The sequence below is a fragment of the Ambystoma mexicanum genome, chromosome 12, assembly GCF_040938575.1.
Source record: "Ambystoma mexicanum isolate Mex_15411 chromosome 12, UKY_AmexF1_1, whole genome shotgun sequence".
Classification (NCBI taxonomy): domain Eukaryota; kingdom Metazoa; phylum Chordata; class Amphibia; order Caudata; family Ambystomatidae; genus Ambystoma; species Ambystoma mexicanum.
The window spans coordinates 1,068,923,140-1,068,949,101 of NC_090936.1; the positions used below are offsets into that span (position 1 = coordinate 1,068,923,140).

Here is a 25,962-nt window from a genome sequence, read left to right on the forward strand (position 1 = left end):
TGTTTGCTGACGCAGACAAGAGCCTTGGGCCTGTATTTTTGAGCTATTGAAAATCGCCACGGCAGCAGGCTCGGGGAGCCAGCACACAAGTGTCTAGCTACTCTCTGTAACTACATGCTAGCCTTCCCACTCCTCACAAGAACACAGGTCTCTTTCCTCTTAGAATCCCTGGGGCTTGGATCCATGTGGTCCACACGACTGTGGATATACGTTTTACTCCACACAACTACATCGTGGACAGGGATCACCTAATCTAAGGTATGTGTATCTGGGAGACTGTGCATCTGGTGAGATGCTACCCCCTCTTTTGTGCCAACCATACCTTTAGCCCTACTGTGTCAATTGTGTTTTGTGGCCTTAGGTGGCTACTCCCCTTCATACCACCACGACTGATTCCACCTCCACCTGTCAGAGGGCCTTATGGTATGTTAAGATGGCTTTCTAGTGCTTTTGAATGAGAATGCAACAAACCATGTAAAACCTAGGTGTGTGCCTTCACAATTTCTAAAGTGGGAGCAGACACATACTGAGTACCCACTCCCTTTATCATTTGTACCATTAGTACTAGCAGCGTTGTTTTTGTTAATGACATTCAATTGCGTGTGATTCACATTCAATTTAGTTAAAGTTACTAGCTCAGAGGTGAATGTGGTTACATATACTTTGTTTCCTTTAGGTTCCCTCTCAATCTGATCCAACCTCACGGCACTGACGACGTGGGGGTAAAGTATATTACATTTCCAATTGTCATACCATTACTCTCTCAACATGGCCAGCTTTTTCTTATCTTGACTGGTCCGTTTGATGGGAGTAGAAGACTGTCCTGAATAAAGTGGCCTTACCTACATGTTTGCCACTGAAACCGGTTGACGGTGGTTGCTACACACGAGAAGGCATAAATTGGGCTTATCTTGTAGTCTGAGCATACCTTTTACCATTTCCCGCAACACACAACACTAACACTACTTTAATACAGATAGTGGGACGTGGGGTCTTCTTTGTTTGGATGTTCTGTTGAACATTGTTTGTCCCGGTGTCTGTGTCGTTTTTAGACCTCAGTCCACCATGGCCAAGCAGACAATGTAGTGGGCAATAAACTGATCAATACCCCACTGGATGCCTCTTCAATTGACCATTGGAGTTCTTTTTTAAACTACCATTGAGCACTTCTCTTCCCACACACTTTTCATAAAGTGGAAGAGAGTGGAACAGGACCAACAAGGCTGAAAGCATTACCTACGTAGAAGTGGCTAGTTTATCTCTTTTTCTATCCACTGTTTGTAAGCGGCCCAGCACTGTTACCTAGTGGAGATATCACACTTAGGCAGGGATAGTTAGATATTCACTCTATCCCTTTTCTGTCCTCCTACCACAGCCTTGTTAGCATTTATACCCTCCCCTGGGGTACTATTGCATTGGTCCCTGTCCACTGAGGCTTTGGGATTTTTATTAGCTATAACCAAGTAATTCTACAGTGGTCTGTGGCCTCCTTTTTGGTTTAAGAGTAATACACCTTTTGAAAGGGCACTGCGAATTGGCTGCGAGGTGCCATTGTATCCCTGCACAGATATCTACTGCTGGGATAGACACATAATACATAATAGAGTGCGATCCAAAATACTGGGGCTGTGGACCCGCGCAAAGCTCGAAAAGAATACTGGGAAAAAGCAATCAAGCCTGGGAGGATTTTAATTTTCTTCAATTGGCATTTTCTGCTCATGCTGTAAAAACACTAATTGAAACTACGGTATGTTGCGAGAATGCCTCCACTTTGAGAATTGCAATGAAAGCACCAGATAAATAAATATATATATATATATATGTATATTTTTTTATTTTTTATTTTTTTTTGTAACTAATGACGTGGTACCATTTTACCCAGTGCTGACTTTACATAGCTTTATCACCATCATGCAGTTTAACTAACACCATATCACAAGCCAAAGGGTTTTTCGTTTTTCTTTTTTATTGTTAACTATCTCTTTTCCGAATTCACTTAACTTCCTCTTATCTCTGCATCCCACATCCTCTTTCTCCATCCCCTTTGTGTTCTTTCTTTACTTGGGCTGCTGCTTCAGATCACAGTTCGTGACCGCGCTCCCAGCAAGGTGCACATGTCACTTAACTTTCACCTTCTCACTCCAGCACTGAGAAAAACAAACTACAACGCAAGAGGAACCTCTGTCCCGTACCAAAGCCAGCTCAAACATCAGTAACCCTTTTTAGACTTCTTCACAACCTCACTTGCACAAGCACCCGGACCTTGCAGACATCTGCAGCACAGCCCTTTGAGTAAGTTCCCAAAAGACTACCAACTGTTCCAACATTGTCAGATGCCCTTGCTCCCCCAGCAGAGCAACACCATAGAAGTGGGAGAGATTAAAGCATGTGCTTACCATAATTTCTGAATTTCGGCCTCAGTGAGCTGCCGCACCACAGCGACCACGGCTCTCTGCAGATCCTGGCCATGACTTATGGAAAATCCAAAATTGCAGAGCAACCATTTAAAGACTTGGCTCATCCCTTCATTCAATTAGTTAGACCAGGTTATCCTTTGGATCACAGCTAATTCCACTTCCTGGCGACTTGGGCAACACAGGTACAAACCCTAGCAGATCTTATTTTTCTCAAGGGGAGGGCTTACAAGGCTATATAAATCCAGGCTCTCAGTCAGACATTGTCAATTTTTGGAGAATATTGTGGCACGTGGTTGTGTGAGATGGCGAGGTTGTGTAAGAAACTCATGGCGGCAACAGTAAAGACAGACAAGTGATCACAGTTCAAGGGTGTTTATTAAACAGTAAAGGTAGGTTGGAAAAATTCTTAATCTAAACCAAAATCTAAGATGGCAGCAAGCGTCGACTACCAAACAATAATAAGGCAGTCCTTGTGGCATCTTGTCAAAATAAAGTGCCTATACTAAGAAAAACCTATTGCCAATCCTTATGCTAAATTCAAAACAAGTGTGGGATAATGTTCATAAGAAGGACGTTTTCTCAAATAATAAGTCAGATGCGGTAGTCGGGGTCTCCCTTCCCCATGTTTTAAGCATGGGACAAGGTAGGATTTGGAGCACAACACACGCTTGAGCTTTCCCAGCACGAGCTAACAGTTCCTTATTCAGCAATCAGGGCTTGTGGTGGTTAAGTCTCTTTTCTGGTAAAAAGTCTCTTGTCGCAGTAGGCCTGATGTATTTAAATAATAAACAAAGAGTTCCTTTTCACATAAGCATTGGATGAGGTATTTCCCCACTGGATCCCCCCTCTTCCGGGCGCAGATCCCTAGAAAGTTCCTTAATGAGACCAGGACCTCTGATAGTTATATGCACTAGAGTTCGAGGGCCTGTGGTTCCAAGTATCAAGACAAAAGTTTAACAAAACTTCTAAAGCTCTTCTCTGGCTTTATTTGGGTGATAGTTCTTCACCCCTGGGTTTTCCCCCTCCTCCGGGCTCAGATCTGACTCGACAGTTCACCTCCCTCTATCGAGTTTACTAAGCCTTTCAATGCAATTTAGCTGGTAACTTTCACAAATCTTAATGTCTTTTTGTACAGTTCACTGTGGACATCCCTCGGCCGTGTTTACTCTTGTGAACATACTGTATTTTGGGACTTTTGACTTAACCTCCTTTTGTCGGCATCCCTCGTTTGGGTTCACCTTTGCAAATCTTGTGAGTTACACAGTTACTACTTCAACTTTTACGATGCAGGATTCACGTCCCTTAACTTCAACTTAATTACTAACTTTAACTACAACTGTGTGTAGCTGAAAGACTTTTCGACTGTACATAGGATTTTACAAGATCCCTGAATGACCACTTTGACCCCCTTCTTGTCTTTACACCAAGGCCTTCTGGTTCAGGTAGTTTCTAGCTTCTGGTAATTGCCCAGAGTTTCTTGAGTGAGCACCCACGTGGTGCCAGACTCCTCTGCTGCTGGTTTTCCCCCCTTCAATAATAACAGTTCTTTGTTTGCTCAAAGTTCAATTATCCACTTGCTACTTTTTGTTCAACACAGTTCAGTTTCTTAACGGTTCTCCCCTCGACTCAGTGGCTGTGATGAACTTTTTGGCTTTTCTTTTCTCTAGAGTCAAGGTCGGTACATCTGAGGCAAGTGTCTCTCCCCGGCTTGGTTATCAGCTGAGGAGGGCCTCGCGTACCGTTGACATCTGCTACAACACACGCAGGCTATTGTTCGTGGTTTTATGCTTCCTTCTGCTGAGGTTTCGCGGGCCTGTCTCGGAAAGGGCAAATTTGCTTCTCTCCATGTCACCCTCTCGCTTTGCGCCGTCTTTCTCCTCCTCTTGAACTGCTGTGCTGAGTTAGCCCTCATGTTGTGCGGTCTGCCTTGCTCGTACTGTGCTGTCGTGCTCCACCTTTTATCCCAGTAGGGAAGGGAAAGGTCCGTCAGGTGTGTGTAATTCCAGTCAATTGCCTGACCCTTGTGTTGGGGAGATGGCTTGGGTGTTTGCCAATCGTCTTTCGTGGTGAGCAAAAGTGTTTGCGTTAGAAAAGGGTTGGGGTAAAGAGGCTGAATGTCCTATATAGTAGGAAGGGGTAGAGGGGTTGACAGAAGAGGAATACGGCGTCTTACCAGTCGGAGTTCCCGTTCTACTCCCTGCAGCCCCTCACCCCCTCCAGGTGATCCTCCTAACTGGTCCACCCCCGGGAACTGGATCCAATAGCAATGGCTGTGTTCTGGCTACCTGGATGACAGATCCCCAGGGACTAGATTGGGAGACACCTTCAGGTTTCTCACAGTTGGAAAGAGGTACTGACAGGAGTTTGGTGAGGAGGTTAGAGGGGAAAAGGAAGTGGAGAAAGGGAATCAAGAGGAGGTGGCAGTGGAAAAGAAGGAGCGGGCTGGTATGGCTGGTGAACATCAGAAGAAGGTGGCAGGAGAAGATAAGGAAGTGGTTGGTGAACATCAGGAGGGGAGGCGAAGAACAGGAGAAAGTTTACCAACATCAGCAGCATGCAGGCAGACAACATAGGACGGTTGCAGGCCAATTGAACCCAAGGCAGAGGGGTAGGGGAAAGACCCCCTATGTGAAGGTGATGGACACACAGTGGAAGGAACAAGCATGTGGTGGAAAGTCAAGGAAGGACCGGAACATTTTAAGTTCAGGGAGGCAATGAGACACTGAGTGTGAAGAATCCTGCAGATCCCTCACTGAAACCCTGCCTAAAGTCGCCTCCTAGGTGACCAGTGGAAGGCAGGCACTTTCTGATCCCAACCCTGGGGGTGGTGTACTAGGGGAGGATCACCTGGTTGGAGACAGGGCCCAGGGTAGTGAGGAGATTCGGTGGGATGAGACACTGTATTTTGCCTCTAATAGGGAGAGACTCTTACCACTATGCCAGAAGAGGTTATGGCTTACTGCCATTTCAATGGCTCTCAACCTTCTATTAAATCTAAGGTGGTAAAGCCTAAGGTTGTAACACCAAAGGCTATTATACCAAAAGAAAGAATATTTTTGGTTGCTAAAATCAAATGCCCTCCTCAATACCAAGGCTACACTACAAGGAATATTGAAGATACTGTAATATCTAAAACATCTTCCACTAGCAAAGTTAAAACCTACAGCCACTCTGATAAAATTACTAAGGGAATTAAATCTACTCTTAAAAATATTCAAGAAGTGGAAATATCTAACTTTGATGAAGTAGACTACATGTCCCAGAATCCTAGAGGGACTGAGACGAAGAAGAGGGCTGACGAGGCATGTAGATGTAGTAGTCAGGCAATTAGGCCTAACAGCCTATTGCAAGGGTCAGGCAATTGAAACTAATGGCTCACAAAGCTAATTGCCAAACATGTTGTGCTTAAAAGGCTGCAGCAAGAGAAGAGAGGAAGGAGCTGGAGCAGGAGTTGAAAGGCTTGCAGTAGAAGTAGTAGTAGTAGAAGAGCATGAGGCTGGCAATTCACAAGGCAGTGTGATCACCGAAAGGATGCTAGAACATGGGCACAGCAGATTTCACCTGCAAGTTCTGAGAGGGCTCTGTGTTCTCAAAACCTGCATTGCTGCGGCTGCACCAAAGAAGACTTCATGAGAGTGGAATTTCCCCATGTGCGCGAGTGTCTGTGATTGAGGATCCGTGACCGAGGATCCGTGACCGTGCTGAAGCCCGAGGCCCATAGCAGAAGGCAAGCAGAGGGACTGCAGAGTGAAGGAGACTGCCAATTGGCATAGCCGGACCAAAGACACCCATGCTGAAGAAGGGTGTTGGGCCCAAGTGTGCCTGAAGCAGCAGTAACAGTTGAAGTCGGGAAGGTGAAGCAGCCAGCAACCACAGTGTTCCTGGAGCCGGTGAGTGGAGCTCAGCGTTCAGGTTCACTCTGATAGCCTTACTGGTAACTGGTACCAGCTTTAAAGTAACTTGCATTCGTTTAAAAGCGAGAATAAGCTGTTCGTCATTGTAGAAATCCTTTATAACAATGGACATGTAACACGTCCACTAATACTGAAAACCGTAGTGTTCGCGTAAGAGGAAAAGCAATTTATTCCCATTGTTGAACAATCTACTGTTGAACGGAGTGGTCGTGTGTCTCTAAAGGGGAACACCTACTAGACCATTCTGAACAAACTAACATTGACTTTCACAAGAGTTACAAGCGAATGAAGCATCAAAGGAAGGTCACGTTTGGCCAATTGTATTTTCCAAAAAGAGTTTGAAGTCATCTCCGTGATATTATATGGAAATACAATCAGTTGCAACCCTTTAACGTTAAAGACCTATCTTAAAGAGTGGTCGTGTGTGACTCGATCTGATTTTCCTGCACCTTATAGAATTCGGAACAAATTTTTCTTTAAGTTCAGAAGAGGTTATACTGTCGAGGATAACAAGCATTACCAAAGCCAAGAGACAAACGCTTTCCGTAGTGAAACAAGTCCTATTTAGATCTATCCACCTGATCTGCGAGTTTGTTAAAGCTTCAGTGTCCTCTGATACAAGGGAGGCATTGTTATCTGAAGCTGGAAGAGTGGAACATAGCTTCTGGGTAGTTACTGGATCCAAGAAGGTGTGAATAAAGCTGGGTGCTTGTAACTAAGATTAAGAAAATAATCTGTAATGCTGAATACTGCTGAAGTTGAAAGAGTCAGTGTTGGGGCAAAGGCAGGTTTACTTGTGGCAGTAAAGCAGACATAAGAGGCAAATAGGCTGCCCTTTTCTTGGAACATAGGAATAAAAGGTGTGCTGCCTACATGTAGAGGTCCAAGTGTCTTGTCTTCATATGCCTATTAATTCTGAAGTCTAAAGTTGAAGCAGAAGTACCTGAACTGCGGTGGTGTAAACTGTCAGTGGATGTCACACTGAAGTTGTCTGAAATAGTGGCATACTGTGGAACAAATGAAACTGATCTCACGGAAAAAGTAGTAGATGAGCGGTTGTCAAGAGGAAAGCAACAACCCAAAAAGAAGCATTCAGACAATTACACACAATGTACTGCAGAGGTCAAACAATTGTAAAGTTGTAGAAGGAGAAGTTGAAGTTATTAACCTATTCTTTGAACTGTGGCAAATAATCTTGGAAAGAGGATATTCAGGATTACTATTGGTGCTAGTTTCTTGATTGGAATTGGAAGGGGATCTTTTCAACTGAAATCTGAAGAATTGTTACTAGTGGACTTTTGTTTGATTAACTTTTATTTTGACTTAGAACTTACAAGCACTGGTTTAAGACTTTTCATTCCTTTTGAACATTTTGAAGAACTGATAACTGGATCAAGACTTTTCTTTTCCTTTGAACATTTGGGAAGTGGACTTTGGAAAACCCTGGGGAAGGGATTTACCCAGGACAGGTGAAGGCCATCCAAACATTGTTCAATTATTGTTTATCATCTTGTGTTATTTTATTCTTTGCCTTGACTATTTTGTTGTTTAGTGTGAGGGCCAGTTTGCCTTTGTTAGGAGTTGTTCTCTCAGCCTATAGACCAGATAGGCCATTCCCTGATAGAGGAGGACAAGCAAGACTTTATTTGCAAACATGGTCTTTAATAAAATGTCTACCGCTATAAGTGATCAAAGTGACAGAGAAGGAGGATGCGGGAACCACTCTGGCTAGTTTGACAAGATTCTCAATTAGTCATGTGATGAAAGGAATAGGTTTTTCACTTTTATCATAAAAAATATATACAAAGAAAGCCAATTGAGGGTCCGGGTATCGGGCAGTCCCTATATCCTTTCCCTAGCCCTGGAGGAGGCTCCTAATACCTAGCCCAGAATCCCTACTCAAAACTGGCATAGAGACGGTACAGATTCCCTCTATAGCCAGGTAACCTCTACTGTCTATGCTAGCCCTACTATATGGATGCCTAGAGGTCATAGCCTCTTCTAAGTCTCTCAGGGACTTCCAATGTGGAGTAGTTGGATTATTCGGACGTCCTTCCTCCAGATGGCTTTCTCAGTCGTTTCCTGTCTTCTCTCTCTCACACACTATTCCCATCTCCTGGTTTTCCCTCTCTTTTCACCCTCCTGCCCTTACTTTCCAGCGTCTTCCTGATCTTATCTGCTTCTATTCTAATCTGACTCCTCCTCACACTACCCCTGCCTCCAACTCTCCTCCACTCTCCTCTCCTCTCCTCCACCCTGCTATTTGTTGCTCCCTTCTGATCTCTTCTCTTTCTTGTTGTCACTCTTACTCTCAACCCCCCCCTGCTCTCCCTGCAAAGTTATCTTTAATTCCTCTCTCAGTCAGGCATACACAACCAACCAAGTGTGTGCACCCTTTCAATCCCAATACCTTACCTTCACTCTCTCCAACCGTCTCCTCCAGGATCTTTTGGTCTTCCTCCAAAATCACCCAAACACTTGTCACTGCAGACTGACTCTGACTTTCTTATAGCCCACCCATTTCTGTCTAGGTTTTCTTCACTCCCCTCAGCTGTTTCCACAGGCTACTCTGTGTTTAAGCTAGTATCAAGTATGCTCATCGCCTTCCCATTGTGAGCAGAAATGTCTCCAGGAATGCTTCATAAGGGCCCTTAGCTGCATACCCTTTTCAGTCTCCATTTCCTTCAACCCAGCCATATAGTCTGTGTAGGTGTTTGCTCTCTGGCGCTGTCTTGTATAAAGTAAATTAATTTCCTCAAATGCTTTTGAGTGGGTTCCCTGGTGGGATGTGTTCACGTTGGTTCGCACCCTGCAGCTGCTATTCACTGGGCAGTCTATATTGTGGGTTTGGTCTCCCATTCGACTCCTGAATGTGGAAGCCTATCCCATTCCCATTTGGGTAACTAGTCCACTCCTCCGGTTCCAGACTGGGTCTCGTCTGTAGGGCCCAGGTGCATTGTGGTAGTTTATTTGTGGGTGGTGCTGCTTCCATGGGAACATTATCCATCACAGGAGTCTGAGATGTCTGGTGCATGCTGGTAATTGTAATCTTTTGGAAAGCACCCAAAAGAGAAGAGAGAAAGAGCTACCAATATAAGTGCATGGCTCCATGCAGACTGGGGAGCCAGGTCAACTCTGCAACACCACATCAGGGTCCTTGACCGCCGCCCCCTCTTTTGACAATGTCCTACCCATGACCCTGCCACAACAGGTACAGAGAGACTAGAAGGACAGGAGGGTGCAGGGAGCTCTTTCGCCCGCGAGTGACCTGACATTATAAATCGAGGTTGGACTGTTTGGGGGTGAGTGGAAGTGACTTTCAAATAAACGGGTTAAAAATCATTGTGGCGTCTGTGTCATACCCCACTCAGTTATTTTGACAGATGCATTATAAACACATATAGTACAAAATGGAAGCATTCCTGTGAGTACTTAAAGCAATTAGTATCTTTATTTTTTATTTGCGTTTTGGTTTACATGAAACCTTACACACAAAACTATTTTATGGACATAGAAGTCATCTATACACATGACAGGATTAAGCATCATGACAACAACTCATATGATTTACAATATACCCAAAGAAATAAAAACAGAGAAAGAAAATCAGTTTCTTTCAAATAAAGCATTAATGTGTACTAAAGTCCATTGTTTTTGCTTCCTACTCTATACAAACAAGATCAATTTCATTCAGGAAGCGTACCAATGCAATGATTAGGGAAATGTTCTACCCCCACATCAGTCTCGCCCATAAATATTCCTGGACATAATCAGTTTTGAAGCTTTCCCGTTCTTTTGAAAAGGAAACTGTCCGAATTGTACTTGTGGCAGTACTTAAAACTATTAACCAGCATGCATATAAATGAATGCCCAGAATCATTGGTATTGGCATAGTTCATGCCTACTCCGATTTGACGGCATCTTTTTGGTTGAATTCGGTAGGTCAAATGCTATATTTTAATGAGAAAATAGTTGTGGGGTGGGGTAAGGGAATAGGTTGAGGGGAGGTTGGGGGCAGGGGATTTCGGGGGTCAACCGCAGCATTAGAGGGTGTTGCTGGAGGATATCCCTCTGCAGTAGGTCAAAACAAATTTGACGGAAAAAAATTCGGTCAAATCGGCAGTAGGTCAAGTTTTTTAGGCCAAACAACCCATATCCCAAACAATAGTCATGAAGAAATTCTAGTTGCATAATTGATGTCGTGGAGTGCTAGCATGTATCTTATATTATAACAAACAAAAAAATCTACCAGAAAAAAACACCAAAACACAAAGCAAAATAAAAATCTAAGCTATCACCAGGCGCACCATTCAGAAAAGCAACAGACTTAATTATATATTAAATTAGCCAGTTAAAAGCCGCACTCTCCTGCATTTGGCTCCTATGGGAACACATTTTACAGTTGATTTTCCCACTATCTGGTTTGCTTTCAAGATTAACAAACGCGGACTCTCAATATAATGCAGCAATAATAGACTTGACTCTTTCATGCAAGCCAGATCAATGTTTGCTACGTTGCTTCGAGAGTCCTGTGGCCTAAATCTTCTGTTGACAACAAATCGACATTGGCAAAACCCAACGATACAACGTCCTTACGCAAAAACTAAATTAGGAAAAGTCATTTTATAGTCATTTAAGTATGTTGATGTACTATAAAGGGTGCAGCAGAATGTTTAAATGTTTTTCTGAAAATGGACATGGGATTGATCCTTTAACTGTTTTGTCGATGTTGAAGACAGGCATGTTTTCTCCGAATTGGGCCAAAGTGTAGGGAAGGACCCTGAACCATTTTAATCCATAATTCTTTTTAAAAATGGTCTTGAATTGTGCCTTTTTACAGCATGCATTTCAGAAAATATTTGCAAAAAATCCCCAAACACTACAATCCGTTATGTAGTCGCGCCTGCGTTGCGTATCTGAGACCTTCCTTTGATCCGCTGTGACGCGTTCTGGCTGTGACGTCGAGAAGAGCAGAGAATTGTCCAGATCCCCCCCAAGAAGGTGAAAACCTGATGTCGCCTCCGACTCACCACCCACTTCGAAGCTTACCAACATTAAAGTGATGTGAGGATTGTGCGAACACCGACAGGGCAAAGCATAGGTGATCAGTAACAGCTTGCTGGGTAATGTAGACCGAAACCATAGGACTCACTGAATGGATATCCAGACTGGAGTGTAAGGCTGCTCAAAGAATTTGAGTGCCAGTCTGGGCGTGCTTAGTACAGATCTGAGTATGTGAGTGCCATGACAGTAGGGAAAACCAACTTGCAGGGAAAGGCAGGCTGGGAAGCTGGAACAAGAAGCGAGGACTGAATCAGAAGGAGTGAACAGGTAATTCCAGAGACAAAAACAGGCAAAGGGCAGGAGCAAGCACAAAAGACAAGGCAGGAGGAAAAGTCAGCAAAACCAACAGAATACTGACTGAGCACAATAAAAGACACCCAGTGATTGAGAGTGAGGTTCTGTTCACATAACGTAGTTGCCAATCCAACCGGAGCATGACGTTGAGAACCATGCATGTACAATCTAAAGGACATGGCAGCACCAATGGGAAGCCGCTCCCTCCCCCACACATCCTGGTCCATCTGGCACCAAAGAGCCAACGCAGTTACAGGTATGATTGGATGCATGCATGTCAGTGTACCTGTGTTGGTTTAGTGTTGTCTGGTCTTGGGCACGTGGCGCAAGTGGTAAAAGGGTGTGATACATAGATGCCAGGTCATAAACAGCACACAGGACCATTTTGCAAAACATTTCTATGCTGGTTGTATCCAAATAAAAACCATGAGGCTCGTCACAATAATATAAACCAGCACTGCCTATACAAATATATTTGTGCTGCCTGTGCCCAAAACTGATCATGAGACTTGCGTGACGAAAGGACCACCAGAACACATAAAATAGATATCAACCTTAAGACCTTGATGAATAAAACACAGCAGGCTAGAAAGATGGAGGATCTAGTTGGAACCAAAACAGCCAAGGCTATCTGGGCTCAACTAACAAAATAGTATTTAAGATGTGGTTGTAGTATATGGTTTTGTATTTCCTTAATCTGAGCAGTGCCCAGTGTTTCCTGGCCTCTCTGGACAAATGACCAATTACTACAGCAAGTCGCCTCGCCTGTCCGTAGGCTCCTAGATACTATTAGGTACAGGAGAGCACAGGATGAACGGCTGGAGGAACTAGGATATCCAACTATTAACTTAATGGAGACCACAAATCTCAAAGTTATCAGGATGGCTTGCTCAAAAGAGTACCTTTCTAACTTTTCATTTTAAGGATTTTCTAATCCAATCTAATACACATAGTTTCAGGATTATCTCAACTCTTTTCTGGATTTATCGCTTCCAGGGATTTAGCTCGCCAGCACGCTTCTGGACATCGCCGTCCCAGGGATTTAGTTCCCCAGTATGTTTGACTTCATAGTGCAAATGTTTAGCTCCCAAGCAAGCTTCTTGACTTCACAGTGCCAGGGATTTAGCTTCCCAGCAGGCTTCTTGATTTCTCAGTCCCAGGGATTTAGCCTCCCAGCAAGATGGACTTCTCGGTCCTAGGGATTTAGCTTCCCAGGATGCTTCTTGAATTCGGTCCCAAGGATTTAGCTTCCCAGCACTCTTGACTTCACAGTGCACCAAGACGATCTTTGGCACAGTTATTCTTACCCACTAGCAGATGGCTGCTTTCCTAGGCTTCTTGATGTGGTTCAAAACATCCATATCACAAGTATTTCACCCCCTTCGGTCACCCCCTTCAGCTTTAGCATATTACCAGGACTCATTCCTAACACAAGCATAGGGTCATCCTCCTGGGAAAATCCATTCAGTCAACTGACTAACACTCATTGTGTCTCTCTCCAAACCACAGAAAGAGTTGCATCCGCTGGTCTGGTGACTTCTCTCCTTGGTCGGCTCTGGACCACCATCTAAGACTGGAGGACAACTCACTGTCCTTCCATCCTTCGGTCTCTTGGTTGCTCCAGAAACTGAGATATAGCCTACAACGAGCACTCAGCTCCCCCCCCCCCTGGTAGCCAGGTTCAGAGTAATACTCCTCAGCAGAGATTCTTACTTGCCCTACACATGGTATCTGTGAGGGTGCTGGATCTAGCCTCCAGCAAGCTCCTGGTTTCCTTGCCAAGGGTTGTCTACGCCGGTGCCTGGAATATATCTTCAGCAGATTTGTAGCTTCTTCTCCTTTTTCAGGAGCCTGGTCTATGGCACGTAACTGCAGTGAGTCTGGGCTTAGTATAGGGTTGCTGATTACTTTAATCAATCCCTATTATCCCGGAATGGTGTATACGGTGTCCCTATGCCTGGCCTTATGTTATAGGTCCTGCCTGTCTATTTGAAGGTTCTCCAGATAGGTAGGGTTCAACATGGATGACAGTCAGCTGTTCTCTGTTGCCCACTCCTCCTCTTGACTGTACGCAACTTCACCAGGCTATGCAGCGGCCAAGGATTTAAAGAACAATACCACCACCTTAGGACCAGGTGGAAGTACTTGGTTCTCTGCACAGTTGCACATATGCTTCTTGCAGCAGCTTTCCCGGGACTGCTGCTTGAGGAGGTAATGGATCAATCACTTTACCGGTGAGTCAGCTCAGGAATGGATCGGTAGCCCGCTGGAGAGAGAGTGCATCCCCATGCCAGTGTTTGCCATCTACACCTTTCTCCTGACTTACTGAAAGTGCTGGGTCCACTGTTGTGCAAAGAAAAGCTATTTCTCCAGCATTGAGAAGCAGGCTCCAACAGATGACGTGTCTTGGGTGAGAGGACCTGGCTCTTGGGCCTCCACATTTGGTTTGTCTACATGGGGACAGGAGCAGGTGCCCCTGACGGAGATCCCTTTGTTTCCGCTGACAAGTTTATGAACATGGAACAAATACCATCTGGCCAGATCATCCGTTCCTACCATGCATGAGGGCTTGGACAGTAGAAATAGTCCGCCATGAACACCCACTGCACCTCAGTTGTCAAGCTCATGACCCCTCCTGCTGAGCGTGTCCCTGGGCAAAGGTAAGGTCTGTTGAGCCCTCCAGTGGGCCCGCCAAGGGCAGAGGAGCTCTGAAGATGCAGCAGAAATGAAACTTCATTACACACACAATAATAATAATAATAATAATAATTTAGCATTTATATAGCACTACGAACCCTCAAGCATCTGAGCGCTGCTTATTATTACCCACGGTGTGTGGTACTCACATCAACACAATTTATCAGTGCCATATTACTTGCTTACTGCCAACCCAGTGCACAGCAGTATATGCCAGCACTAACATGTAAATAACATGCTGTGTTTGCCCAATACATGCTACCATTATGCTGTACTGGCTGTGCCCAATATATGCCGGCATGCTACAGTAAAAACACGTTAGCATTGCTCTGAAAAACATAATAAAATCATGCTGTAATGCAAATGAAGTCAAGGTTTGCAGGATTCTTTCAGTGGTTTAGAGGTAGAAATGTGCTTCTTTGTTACAATTGCCATATGCAGACCGTTCTCCAAAAAAACAAATACCACAATGGGGTCCATTAGAACCAGTTTGATAACGGGGAACCAAACTTCCACCAAAATTACAAGAAAGATGGAACATCCCTGTAAGGCAATGCCAGTCTGAACAATCTAAATGACAGTGTGCTGTGCAGTTGCTAGATTTAAAATGCATAATTGTTTACAAATTAAATGCCACATACTGCCACATGTTGCTTCACAGATTAAATTAAAATCCCTCTGTATCATCCAAAAGGCTGTCTGGGGCCGGGGACCACACTATCTGCAACTCTCTCTTACTAAATATTCCTCCTCTAGACCTCTGCACTCCTCTGGCACCAACTCCTTGTGTGTAATGCGTTTCGCTAAACAGAGGACAGGAGGTCAATCGCTTTCCTTAGCTGGCTTCCTTCTTTGGAACCGCCTCCCCCTCCCTCTTCGTCTTGAGCAGGACTTTCTTACATTCCAAAAGATCCTCAAGACCCTCCTTTGATATGTTATGTTAAGATTTCTTATAAAGCACATGGTCGCCCAAAGGTATCATGGCGCTGGAGAGGAAAGAGACAGGACCTGAAAAGAAAGCCAACCACCAACAACCACTAAGTTAAAAAAGATGGGTTTAAGAGCCTTCCCGGAGGCCAAATGGTTGGATGTTTTTTTCAATGTTACAGGCAGTTTATTCCATAGCTGCGCCGCAGCAATAGAGAAAGCACGTCCCCCAATCCGGGAACGGTGAAAAGGTGGCACACAGAGCAAGCCAGCCGACTCAGAGCTCAGAGAGCGCTTCGGAAGATACGCTTCGGAAGATACCGTACAAATTTGACATGAAGATACTCTGCCCCCTGATCGTGGAGAGCTTGATGCAGAGTGCCTTGAATTTGATACTTTGGGCAACCGGCCGCCAATGCAAACGGGGCAAAACTGGTGAAATATGGATACCATAGTTTGATCCTGTAGCCACCAGCGCCTCAAAATTCTGAAAGCGTTGTGTTCGAAGGACCAAGCCCTTAGGCTGTACAAGATAAAGAGATTTGCAATAGTCCAGTCGGCTGGATACCATCGCAGCCACAACCGGCAGATGCAGGGAAGGCGGTATCATATGGAGTACTTTTTCTTTTAGAATTTTCAGGTGGAAAAACCCAGTCTAACAGACAGATGATACCTGTGCATCCATGGACAGAGTGGCAGTCATGATTACTCCCAGATTCTTAACCTTCGCCATAGGGACAGGAAGAGAGCCTAGAGAAGTAGGCCAAAAAGACCCAATCCAAAGTGAGGGCTCAGGAGGAGAACCCACCACCAGCATCTCCGTTTTGTCCCCATTCAGCTTCAGCCAGTTTCGGCCCATCCACTCCCCCAAGGCCGTCAGATACTGATGAATGTTCAACGACACCCTGTCCCGATCAACATCTAAACTGATCAGGATATGGGTTTCGTCAGCGTACGAATAGCATCTGACGCCGAAAGAGCGGATGAGGCACACTAAGATGTAAATATTGAAGAGAATAGGGGACAAAGCTGCGCCTTGAGGGACACCACAGCTAAGGTGACAAGATTTAGAGGAAAAAGAGGAAAGTAGAAGAGATTGATATTTAGCCACCAGAAAAGAAGAGAACCAAGCTAAAGCTTGACCAGATATACCAATTTGGGCCCGGCGGATAGCAGGGTAGGATGATCCACCATGTCGAAGGCCGCTGACAGATCCAATACTATCAGGGCTCCGACACCTCCTGCATCCACTAGCCTGACCATGACATCCTGAACAGAGACCAGGACGCTCTCAGTGCACCTGCCTGGCTGAAAACCAGACTGGGCTGGGTCAAGACTGTCAGATAGTTCAATAAAGGAGGACAGAAGAGGAGAAACAAGTGATTCCAAAGGTTTCCTGAGAGCAGGTAGAAGAGAGATAGGCTGAAAATTAGATGGCAAGGAAGAGTCCAGTGAAGTTTCTTTTAGAAGAGGAATTACCATTGCGGCCTTTTGCTCCGGCGGTATAAGTCCCGATTGAAATGAGGCATCTGTAATCACCCCTCAGAGGTCAGGTGAAATCTCCTTCAGGACTCTTAATGGCACCACATCAGAAGGACCACAGGATTTAATCTGCTGAATGGCCTTAGAAACCGACTCTTCAGAGAAGAGAGGGAAGGAAGACCATCCGGGACATGTGGTGTCCATGACGGAGTCAGGGGGACTATTGCCGGTGATAGAAGTAATGGCAGCTGACGCAGTATTCACTGAAATATTTAGTCTCAATCTTTCTAATGAAGAATTGAGAAAAGGAATCGCACAACTCCTGGGTCGGCTTGACAGTGGGTGTACAATTTACTGTGGAAGACAGAGATTTAACTAATACAAATAAGGCCTTAGCCTGACACAGAGAGGTTTCAATTCTCTGGGTGAAATAGGATTTTTTAGCCTCTGAAATAGCAGCTGAATAGGCTGTAGAACTGGCCCTATACAAGATCTTAGAATGCGGATCATAATCAATATGCCATTTGCGTTCCGCTTGTCTGAGTTTCAATCTTGCGGACCTCAATTGCTCTGAAAACCACGGCTCGTAGGGAAGCCTGTGAGTTTGAATAAGCCGAAGCGTAGCTACTTCATCAGCTGCTGCCAGAAAGGAGGCCGACAGAAGCGATAAGGAGGGAACCGTAGCAACTGCTTCCTCCTCCTTCCCTCCCTCCCTCCCTCCCTCCCTCTCTTCTCTGCTAATCTCACAGTTGCTTGTTTGGTGTTCAGGGCCCTTATGCATTCTCGGGGCCCTCGCATCCCACACCAAATTGCCTCAGCTTCTGTCTATCCTCAGCACTTGCCACAGCTCACCCTTGGAGGCCTGCACTTACCTTACATTGCACTTCACCTGTTGCGCACCCATGAGCACCCCAGCACCTATCCCATTCCCTCTCCCTTCTGCACTTGCATGTTCTAAAAACTCACAAGGCATAGTAGGTTTGTCCTCCCCACCCCCAATGTATTTAATTTTTGTTATGTATTTTAATTGTTTCACATCCCTTGTCCTCTCCCTGTTGCTCCGTGAGCGCTTTGAAACAGTATTTACTTCCTGTGTAATCGACTAACAAGCAAACAATAAATAAATATTGTGATTTTGTGCCACTTTTGTGGTGGTGCTATGGACTAAATGTTCTCCAGTGCAACCCTGAATACAGGGGAACACGTCCACCTGTGGGGGCCAACTATGAGCAGAACCGTTAAATACGTTTGTGCCTATCTAGCATTGTGTAAAGAAGCAGAAGTGTCTGCCACGTTTCTTTTCGACTGAGATAGGTAGGTGCAATTGTAGGTTGACCATCATGCAGAAGGGTTATCAAACGGACACCTTCCATCAGGTCTGCAAGAAGACAGTGCTGCATTCTCAGCACTGGAAGAACAGGTCAGTAATTTGCACCTGTAGCCAAGTGGGCAACAGAGTTTTTAAACTCATGAAAAAAGGGGGATGGTCATTATTGGTAGGTTATCTGTGTAGTCAAACTTTGTGTTGATCAGCCTCAGTGGTCTCATCAGGGTTTGAACATTGTAGCATGCAAAGGGGGACAACTACCTTTACTTCTTAAATGACTGTCATTGGGTAATTCCCCCCTCCATGAATAGTTAGCATGAAGGGTGGAAAAAAGGGAACCCAATTTTTCACCTGCTTATTTACAGGCGTTGGAAGACAACCAATGGCCCGTCTTCTTGGAAAGTGCTCAAATAAATCGTGGACAGTTACCTAAAGAAAAAAGGAAAATGGGTCTGCTTACAAGTGACACATTAATATAAAGGTATCCTCCAACACTTCCCAGCATGTGGTATAATTAAAGGGTGTTCTCTCAATCTACAGTTACTCTGCATGCAGAGATCGATTCGATTATTCAACAAGACGCACAGGATGTAGGAGAAGAGAAAGCATTTGGATAGATGGTTCAAGACTGCAGCCTTTACCTCTGACATGGGGCAAGCCAGCACTGCAAGTTCCATTCCCAGCAGGGCCGACTCAGCACATTGGGTAATAACATCCAAAATCTGAGTGATTAGAAGCAGGATGATTCAGAAATTAAAAACACTAAATGAAAATGTGAAACCATCAACAATATGCTGCATTGAGAGTTTTTGATTTCTAACCAAGCTTCTAGGGCAGAGGTCTTCAAACTGTGGGGTGCGAGAGACCAGCATGAAACGTAAAAAAAAAAAAAAAAAAAGCCACAATGTTTTCATTGGAGAAAATGGAAAATGGGCAGGGGTGGTTACTGTCTAAGGCACCAATGAAAAAGTGGCCCACAGCTGCAAATGGATATTCATTCCTTTAGTGATAAGACTGTTTGAATAGTAGCCAAGGTTTTTTTTGTTCAAATGCAAGAAATTGTGATATTTAAACAATATCTATTCAGCAACAACGGTCAAAACTACTAGCTGCATAGTGAAGTAACTCATCAAACTGGCCCAAATTGGCCAAAAAAGTGGCCCATTTTGACTGGCCCACACTAGCATTTTTGGTACAGGCATTGCCCTATTGGCCTATAGGCCAGTCCAAGCCTGGCGGCTCATCCATAATGAACGAGGTGGCGTCCACCCAGTGGCACCCTCACCCATTACGGAGGAGCCGAGGAGCCAGCCCAGTGAAACACTCAGCACTCCCTAAGCTGCTTTTTACAGCTGAAGGAGCGCTCCTGGGTTGGCTGAACTGTCAAAGGGAAAGAAACACTGTTTCTCTTCGACAGTCCAGGTCAGTTCGCTAGCCGCACATGCTCACTCAGCCATTCAAGGCTGGGGGCATTTTGCTTCGCCAGCCTTGCACAGTTCATTGGAAATTCTGGCTGGGGCACTGCATGTCTATGTGCGAGAGGGAGCTCTTTGCCTCCTCGCACATACGAACAGAGCAGCCTGGAGCGGAGCGTTTCAGCACCCATGCACAGGCCCCAGCAGGTTCATTTATTTTTTATTTAAATGTGTATGGATGCGTGTATGCTCGTGTGAATGAAAGAGTGATTGGGGTGTGTGTGTATGCTCGTGTGAATGAAAGAGTGATTGGTGTGTGTGTGTGAATGAAAGAGTGATTGGTGTGTGTGTGAATGAAAGAGTGATTGGTGTGTGTGTGAATGAAAGAGTGATTGGTGTGTGTGTGAATGAAAGAGTGATTGGGGTGTGTGTGTATGCTCGTGTGAATGAAAGAGTGATTGGTGTGTGTGTGAATGAAAGAGTGATTGGTGTGTTTGTGAATGAAAGAGTGATTGGTGTGTGTGTGTGAATGAAAGAGTGATTGGTGTGTGTGTGAATGAAAGAGTGATTGGTGTGTGTGTATGAAAGAGTGATTGGTGTGTGTGTGTGAATGAAAGAGTGATTGGTGTGTGTGTGTGTGTATGAAAGTGATTGTGTGAGTGTGTGTGAATGAAAGTGATTGGTGTGGGTGTGTGTGTGAAATGAAAGTGATTGGTGTGTGTGTGTGAATGAAAGAGTGATTGGTGTGTGTGAGCGTGTGCATGTGTGTTTTGGTCCATTGAGCTGATTTTGGCGAATGGGTGGTAGAGCGGGGAAGAAGGGTTGTACAACAAAGGCATTTTAAAAATGCCTTTTGAGCATATGGCCCTTTGTGTACTGTGCACGCAATGGATGGGGATGCAGAATAACTCTGACACCAAATAATTGAACCAACTCGGGAAGATGGCAAAGGTTGCTGTTTTATTAACACTTATCAAAAACATGGAGTTACAATGGACATCAATGGACGTTTGCTCGAGCTCTCAATGCATTTCACATAAAAACAGCCTTATATGTTAAAAAGACATCAGAAGTGACCCCATACTACGTGGCAAATGAGAAAAACCTAAGAGGGATTGTGATACATTCAAGCGGAATATCTAAGTATACTTTTTGTAAGGGGTGGGATTGTGATTGGCTGTCTACTGTCAGGTGGACAACTTATGCCAACCTTTAAAAAACATGTTATCTTCAACACTATTAAGTACATGGTATATCATTGGTCTTCAAACTATAAGGTCCTTCGTTATACAGCCCCCTATAATTGGTTGGCAGGCTTGTGCCACGTCTGGAACATTTGTTTCACTTAGTAGCACGCAAGCTCAGACCCAGGTGCCAGGAGGTAGACTTGACTTTACCTCCCCACCCAATTAGCCCATCATCTCTCTTCACCCAGGCCTTCTGCGTCTTTGAACTTGGCCTTGCAAAGTATCCTTGTCTCTGGGAATATACGAGAGTGTGAGCACGCACTATTGTTGCTCTAGAAATTCACGCTGAACTATTTCCATCCTTGGCTCACGTGACAGAAGACCACGATTCAGACCATTATGCAGCATTTAAATGTCTTAAATGAATAAAACTTGGCACTCTTGGTGTTCTTTCTTTGCATTTTAACAAGTGATTATTCAGCTACAAACGTTCACTGCCTCCAAGAGTAGATAACCAGTATTGGCTGCTTCAGCTTTGACACCAGGCCAAACAGCTTCGCCATTTGTTTCCACAATGTCAGCCTATTCTTGCTGTGACACAGTTCTCAGCCTTTCCTCTCCTTACTATATTCATGACACCGATGTCCAGTTTCTATACAATGGCGGCCTCGCCTGCAGGACTGTTTAAGGGTTACTTGTCCTAAGAGACTAACTAGATCCAGAGACTCAGTTCGCTTGGTAACCCCTAGCAGCAAGCATGTGAAGGGCCTGGGAAGATCATTTCAGGCACAGCCGGCACTTCGGTGGAATAAACTTCCAAAGGACCTACCTGCAGAAAGAAATCACTTATCCTTTAAAAAAACGATTAAGAACAGTCTTTTTCGATCAGTCTCTCTTTCCGGCCATTTTTCTCTGCTCTTCTTTTGCGCCCTGATGCCGGCGGCCTTCCGGTGCATTATAAATATAAACAAACAGTCTATTCACTACATATAGCCAGCTTCTAAGATTACTTAATCTACTTGTGTTTCAGCATTTGTACAGTTATTGAACGGCTTGCATTTTCTGCAGTGCTTCGCACACATTCAATCTCCTTTTCGCATATGAATGTTTACTCGATTCTTAACTTCGCTATCAGTTTCTGTAAGATCCATGCATTCTCTTCAGAACGTATTCTCAGTGCATCACGCTTGTCTCTTGTGAAGTCAGTGGCTCCTCTTTCACTCTTTTTCATATTCCTTCAGGGAGGTCCTACCTCAGATTGTCGTCTCATCGGGGATACATTTGCTAGGGTTTTCTCAGTGGGTACCTTCTTACAAACACTCGTGGTATTGTCACAACAGCTGGTGTCAAGCATGGCACAATCTCAGGCTCCCAACATATAGGAGGTATGGGTGCAGGATTTCCTGCAGAGGCATGCAGCTGCTCCTCTACACTTTGTTGCACAATCCCCTTACCCTCCAACCAAAATCAGTTCTCCTTCTGAGGCGCTGTGGAGCCCAGGGGACAGGGATGGTATTATTTTTTTACTGGATATCTATCAGATGTCCAGTCAAAAATACCATACTTTCCCTCTTGGCCCCCTAGCGCCTTGAATACACAGATAATCATGTTGATTGTGTTAGGCAATGTGGGGCCCAGGGGACAGGCATGATATCTTGTTACTGGACATCTATCAGATGTCCAGTAAAAAATGGCACATCTGCCTCCTGGCCCCCAGCGCCAATTGCAAACTGTTTGGCTTTTTACCCATTTTCTATTAAAGGGATGCCCTAAAATGCAACATTTTAACCCATTATATAAAAAATAATTCACCCCCTCGATTGGTTCGGACTCCCTCGCTGAGCTTGGTCTCTATGGCATATCTGAGGGAAACATTTATAACCCTTCACTTAAAAAAATAACCAGCCACCACTGGCCCTGGGACTGTGAGCCGGGTGTGTGTGCCCATGGACTGTGGTGGGAGCAGGATGGGCGGGAGCCATGGGATAGTGGTGGGACCAGGGTGTGGAGAGACCAGGGTCTGTGGTGGGGTGGGGACAGCACAGGAATTGTGCTAGGAGTGGGATGAGTGAGGCCAGAGACTGTGATGGGAGCAGGTGGGGGGAGTCCTGGGACTATACTGGGAGTAGGGTGCAGTGACGGCACGCAATAGTTCATAGCCATTTGGATTTACTGTCCATTTGGCAGTTTTGGGGGGGCCCAGCCTGCCCACATTTTGCTCGGGGCGGGGGGAAGTCTAAAACGTTTGAAGACCACTGTTCTAGAGTGACATCTGGGTTCAAAGACGATTTCTATGTCGCAGCTGAGGCACAATGCAAGAGACAGATGTCTTCAAAATGTTTGGCAATTACTAAAAACGTGATCAAAGTGCTAAATCTTAATCCATTCTATTATATGTAACTTTTGGCCTCATGCACAAAGTATGCAATCTAGCAGGTTGTGATAGAATCCCCATTTCAGGGTGGAACTAATACCAATTTTATGATGATTTTCCACCTTTCCAGCAGTGTAGCAAGTTGAAAACAAAACAATTGCCAGTGGGGGCGATTATTTGAAAGGGTTTCCACCCACCACTCTTTATCGTATCGGTTGTGCCATTGCAAGAGTTGATCAGGCACATAACAACTTATTACCATGTTGTAGTGGTTACCACAGTTAATGCAGATACATGGAACTGCAAACAACAGGGGCTAGTGTGACCCAATTTAAAGGTACACCAGAAGAATCCAAAGCGGAAACATCCTTGCCACATACCAGACCTGCAGGATGAGCACAGCAACAGCGAGTGCGTAACTGATCAGCTATCTGGCCAGCTGTAATGTCAAATTAAAGTCAGTGTGACATGCTTAAAGTGCTGGTCTACAGCTATCCAGAGGTCTGCAACCGTTGGCTCTCTGGATTTTATGGACTACAACTTCCATCAGCATAGCCTAGCCAGCAGTCAAATGGGAAGGATTATAGGATTCTTAGTTAAAACATCCGGAGAAGTTACAGACCCTGTAGTAAGCCTTAAAGTGTGATGCTGTAAGTGAATGCTTCAGCTTGGATCCAGAGAGAATTTCCTATAGTAGGTTTTCTACTTTGTTCTTTGGCCAAAACATGTGCGGTGTCAAAAACAAAAAATAAATGTTATTGAAATGATCCATGATCCTTCTTTAATCAGGGATGATGATCCTCATAAATGACAAAAACATTGAAATGTCATAGATTGTTGTGGCGGCTTGTAGCTCATCAGCTACACAAATACCTGTTGCAAATCTTAGGTCCACAGTGCGTCTCTAAATCATTTTTCAGAGCAAATCATATTGGGGTACATCTGACGAAGCTGATGAATCTGCCTTTCTTAATGCACCCCTTTGTTCCAATCCAAACATTTCTGACTGGATTGTTTGGAAGCAGGAAGGTTGCAGTCTGTATTTTGGCGATCAGCAGTCGCCCCAGATTAATGGACATAAAGAGCAGTCACTCCGGCCAGCCTGCCTCATTGGGTGGACAGAACAAACTAGGATCTGATCCAAGTGGCAAACGTGTTTGTGATCAGGTTTCTCCTTCCCACATCTCATCCAGGGCTGCATTTAGTACCTGGGTGCTCATATCGTGTTGTGACTTTAATTATGCATTTGTGATACATACCACCCCTTGAATTAATCAAATAATCCCAAATGACCAAATATTGTAAAAGGTTCACTTCCAGGAGACAGTGCTAGGCGTATCCGCTAGCTGTGTAAGTAGCTGTACTTCGTGGCCGGCTCAGTGATGGGAAACTGTACATGTTTTGTAAGGTATATCCATTTGGTAATTGCTTGCTGCAAAGATAAAGCTCCAGGCGCTGTCAATCTTCTGTGCCCCACAGTTGGAGCCCAACCACTTACTGTTTCCTAACGTGGAGCCTCATCACCTACCAGCCTCATCACCTACCCGTTTACTGAGGGCAGGCGAACGATCCGCAGAACCAAAAAGACAAAGGCAGCCTATGAACGTCTTCGATTAATGGATGGCTTTCTATACTATAAAGAATACACGGGTTCAGTTCTTGTTTATAGGCTCCAATTAATGGAATGAGCAAAAAGCTCTGTGCTGCTTGTCAAAACGGTGTAAAACGCATAGTTGTCATAGCCTTCTCTATCAAGATCTCATTTTGATACTCTGTTGACAAGTGACAGTTTAATTCAACCCCCAAATACTTAAATGAATTAACATAATCAATAGGCGGATAATCGAGCTTCTCAAATACATGGCAACTGCATTTTCTTGTTAGAGAAACATATCACTTTAGATTCTCAATATGTATATTAAGATCATCTGCCAGAGCATACTTATCTAATAGACCCATGCTTTTCTGCAATCCTTTTGCAGTATGACCTAGTAAAGCAAGGTCATCTGCATATGCTACATAAGTAAAATGATACATTCCCCCTTTTCTTTTGTACATTGGCCCTGTCACAAAGCATCACCCACATCCGAAATATAAAGGACAATCATGTAATCCTGTAGCAGTCCTTGCCTTGAAGAAATGGGGTTTGTACATGACACGTTTTGGTTCAGTCTTAACTCGAAGGTAGACATCGGTATACAATCGTACCAATAATTTCAAAATGCTGCGGTCAAGACCCGACACGCTCCGCTTTTGCCATAAAAAGATGACTATTAACGCTATTGAAAGCAGCATAGAAGTCTGTAAATCTGTATGTAATGATGAAATTCCTGCTTTATTTGCTCTACTGGCCAATGATGATAGGATAAATATTATATGGGGTAGACATCCCTGGTCTGAATCCTGTCTGTTCAAAGGGGAGAAGATTTGTCTCTCTTATCCAGTCTTTTAGATCTTGCAAATACGTAAAGACCTTAGTGGTGCCATCCAGTAAAGCTATTAGTCTATAATTACTAGGGTTTTCTCTATTACCCATCGTACGGATGGGGAGCAGCTACACCTCTTTCCAAGTAGGCAGACATTTATTCTTTTCTACAACTTCTTGAAATATCCTGGATGGCGACTGCCTACCTCAAACTAATTCCATCCAAGACTGAATTCGTCCTCATAGGGACCGTCCACTAAAAAACAACTTGCCCTACAACGGCTCAATGATATGCGCCTAGAAGGATTTGATCCACAACTCTCAGACGCTGCAAAATCCTTAGGTTCACCACTGACGGCAATCTGTCCTTCAGAAACACATAGCCAAGAAGGCCCAAATAGCCCTGTTCAGAAGTTCTGCTCCTCGAAAAATCAAACCC

General features: G+C 44.6%; 1 protein-coding gene across 1 annotated transcript in view; it reads right to left on the reverse strand.

Annotated features, from left to right (window-relative positions):
• EXOC4 (exocyst complex component 4) overlaps nucleotides 1-25,962 on the reverse strand; it is a 2,700,837-nt gene that overhangs the window by 166,902 nt on the left and 2,507,973 nt on the right. The window lies entirely within an intron of this gene.